This window comes from Camellia sinensis, chromosome 4 (genome assembly GCF_055761805.1).
Source record: "Camellia sinensis isolate YWXY chromosome 4, ASM5576180v1, whole genome shotgun sequence".
Taxonomy (NCBI): domain Eukaryota; kingdom Viridiplantae; phylum Streptophyta; class Magnoliopsida; order Ericales; family Theaceae; genus Camellia; species Camellia sinensis.
In genome coordinates this window covers 222,435,612-222,439,537 of record NC_138964.1, presented here as the reverse complement: position 1 = coordinate 222,439,537, position 3,926 = coordinate 222,435,612, and the positions used below count along the sequence as shown (strand labels likewise).

At 32.6% G+C, this 3,926-nt stretch overlaps 1 long non-coding RNA gene across 1 annotated transcript; it reads left to right on the top strand.

Annotated features, from left to right (window-relative positions):
• The first annotated feature begins 2,011 nt into the window (after positions 1-2,011).
• On the top strand, positions 2,012-3,247 carry LOC145789951 (uncharacterized). The gene is made up of 3 exons (XR_014328469.1): positions 2,012-2,131; positions 2,221-2,361; positions 3,001-3,247. It is a non-coding gene; the product is annotated as an uncharacterized LOC145789951 (long non-coding RNA).
• Positions 3,248-3,926: the final 679 nt, after the last annotated feature.

Here is a 3,926-nt window from a genome sequence, read left to right as displayed (position 1 = left end):
TGAATTTCTCTAGTTTTTGCTTGATGTATGTTTCTTCTTTCAATTTTCTCTAGTATGTTTATTTTGAAAAAAGTTATTTCTCTGTATTCTTGAGCATGTTTTTGCGATTTTGTCTATAAATTTCTTTGTAATATATATTTTTAATTGAAATGTCTATCTTTCTTTGGAATGTCTATTACTCTCTTGTCTCTGTCTAAGTCTTTCTGGTATTTATAATTTTCTCTGACCACATCACTTTCCTCTCTTATGTGTCTTTATCATGTTTAATTTTCTCTGGTTGTGTATGTAAATTTCTCTGGCATTTTAATATTATGAACTGGAATGCATGTTTCTTCTTTGGATTTTCTCTGGCATGTTTATTTTGAAAAAAAGTTATTTCTTTGTGTTTTGATCTTATTCTTGAACATGTTTCTGTGATTTTGTCTATAAATTTCTCTGCTTCGTAAATTTCTCTAGAATATGTATTTTTATTACTCTCTTGTCTGTGTCTAAGTTTCTCTGGCATTTATAAATTTCTCTAGCCACATCACTTTTCTCCCTTGTGTGTCTCTATCATGTTTAATTTTTTCTGGTTGTGTATGTAAATTTCTCTAGCATTTTAATATTATGGACTTGAAATTTTCTCTGGAATGGAAATTTTCTCAAGAATGTGTAATTTTATCCGGAATGTGTAATTTTCTCTGGTATGTTTATTTTGTTCAATTCTTGGTTTCAATGTGGTATAATTTTTAGTGGCATGTTTAAATTACTTTGTTTATTTTATCTTACTAATTGTGGAATGGAAATTTTCTTTGACTTGCCATGTTTACTTTTCTCTGTCATTCATTTTCTGTGCTTGCTAGATATATGTTTTTTTTTTCAATTTTCTATAGTTATATTTTACTTCTATATGTAATTTTAACAATTATTAAAAATTTCTCTGCCATGTTTATGATGCTTTGTTGATTTTCTTTGGCAATGAAAATTTTCTGTGGCTAGATGTATTCCACAGGAAAACAATTAGTACTCTGACATTTAATTTTTAGTGCCTGATTTTGTCTGACATTTATAATTTTCCCTGGCCACCTTAGTTTTCTCCCTGATGAGTAATTTTCTCTAATATATCCAATTTTCTCTGGCATGTTTAATTTTCTCTGGGATTTAATGTTGACATCTTTATGTTTTCATCATTGTCTAGAAATGGCAAAACGTAAAAGCAGCAAAACACCGGAAACACCAAGCAAGAAACAAAAACTCTCTTAGTCTTCTTATGATCTAAGATAAAAAACCACCAGCAAAACAGTGGAAACACCAAGTAAGAAACAAAAACTCTCTTAGTCTTCTTATGATCTAAGATAAAAAACTAGCAGTAAAACACCACAAACTCCTTGCCAAAACACACAAGGCCAAGGTGATGAAGCAACTAGCATCAGGATGAGTACCCCAACTTCAAAAGACTCAAGCTCAAGGGGGAAAAAGCCTGTTAAACTCCAAAGAAAGAGAGCTCACTACAACATTCAGTACCGATCCAACCTCTTATTTGTTGTTTCCTTTTTTCAAACACTTAAATTCAATTCAAACCAACTTGTAGAGCTTCACAAAAGACCCCATTCTGCTATTTGATCCAAGCTCTAACCATTGGAAGCATGGATCCAAGGAAATCTGATGATGATGTAGTTGTAATAATCTAATGTTATAATGAAAAAACAAAAGCATTCACAGTTGGTAAAAAGAACTTGACCTTTACAACCAATGACATAACCTTGATATTTGGTTTGCAAGGAGGTAAAGGAGGCATGTCATTAAAATACTCTAAAAAGCCAAAATCTGCATTCCTAAGGAGAAGATTCCAAAAGGACACAAGGCTCACTGGTCTTGTTCTTAAAAATGCCTTGCTCAAAGCAATGAAAGGCAACCAACCAACTGACTTCAAAGATGTAGCAATCATTGTTACATTGTACTTGTGTCTTACCTTATTTTTTTTGCAACAAGTGAGAATTCAATAGGGTGGGTTTTTATAAAGTATGTGGAACCTCTTGAATCAATGAAACAGTATGATTGGCCAGAAGCAATCACATCAACATTGATTGATTCTATCATAGCATTGCACATAACTCCAGAAAAAGTTACGGGGTGTGTCATTGCATTGCTGGTAAGTATAATATCCATTCAAATTTGCAGTTATTATACTTACAAATTTGTGTGTTTAGCAAAATTTAATTACTTTAATTTTCATCATAGTATTGGCTATGTGAACATGCAAATATCATTGACTTGGAAGACAGTAACACAACTGACTTCCCAAGATGTGCCAAGTGGAACCTGCAAAGTTAGACGAAACAGCTGCAGAAGACACCAGTCCACTCTCTTGCACCTTGGCAGGTTAGATTTCTATCACCACTGAAATCTCAGTGAAATTCTAAAATTTCTTTGACCACTGGTTTGTTTCCCTCCTTATGCCTTGATTAATTGAGATCAATTTTTTCTGAACTATCCATTTTCTCTTCTTTGGTTACCACTGGTTTATTTCTGCCATTGTAATCAATTTTCTCTGCAATCCAAATTTCTTTGACCACAATTGTAACACATTAACTTATATGTCCTGATAGATTTTCTCTAATATCTGAATTATGTTGGTTGTTTCATAATTTTCTTTGGTCCATAAAATTGTTTCTCCTTGTGTGTAATTTTCTCTGCCTTGCATCTTTGATTAGCATTGTTTATTTCTACCTTTCTAATGAATTTTCTCTGGAATCCAAATTTCTCTGACACAATTATAGTAAAACATTAACTTATATGCCTTGGATGATTTTCTCTGATATCTAAATTATGTTCCTTGTTTGTAATTTTCTCTGCCTCATAAAATTAACTCCTTGTCTGTAATTTTCTCTGGCCCATACAATTTTCTCTGAAGTTTGTTTCCCATTAGTATCATTTAGATGAATTTTATTTTCCTTATTTGAATTTTTTCTCTCAGTGAATTTTGTAACATTTTTCTAATAAAAGAGCCTCCTGTTACAGATAAATAACAAGGAGCTAGTTCAAAACCCATCAAAGGAGTTCTGTCTTGGTAAAGAGAAGAAAAAAGAATAAATATAGGCAATTGTCAAATTCAAGGAGACATTAGAAGATTCATATGAAGAAGGAGGGAATGAAGAAGCAGAAGGCAACATAGAAGAACACAAAGCCAGCAATGGACAAGAAGATCAAGCAAGCAGTGGAGAAGCAGAAGCCAGAGAAGAAAGTGAAGAAATAGAAGTAGAAGACAAATAAGAAAATGAACAGAAAGAAGAAGATAGTGAAGAAAGAGATGAAGGTACTCAATCTAAACAATAAGAAGAAAACAATGAGGAAAGTGATGAAGAAGAACATAATGAGCCGATGGACCAACATCATGATAGCATTTGTGGCTCAACAATGCATCAGCCTCAAGAATCTGAGGAAGCAAAGGATGTCCAAATTGCTGATCTACATCAAAGACTAAAGGCACTTTCTAAATCTAAAATAGAAGAAGAGAGAAATTGGAATGAATTACTTGTAGAAAAGGATATTGCAATAAGAACTTTGACATCACTTAACTCAGAACTTCAAGAAAGAGATAGTACAATCCAAATGAAACTCAGGATGTTGGAGGTTCAAAAAGAAGATGATACAAAAACAATTTAACAGTTGAGGTAATCAATTTCGAAGCTTGAAACTGAAAATGCTAAATTGCATGAACAAATTCAAGAACTATCCGTCCAACTAGCAACACAACCTTACCGAACACCAACACAAGTTCAACCCTAAGGTCAGTGAAAATCTTGAGCCACAAAAAGTTATGTCCTTGTGTCAACATAACTCAGAGAAATTTCTATTTATTATAATTTTCTCTGTCAATGGTAATTTTCTCTGGAAGTTAAATTTCTCTAAACACATTAGTTTCTGCTGCTTATTTCTATTGATTT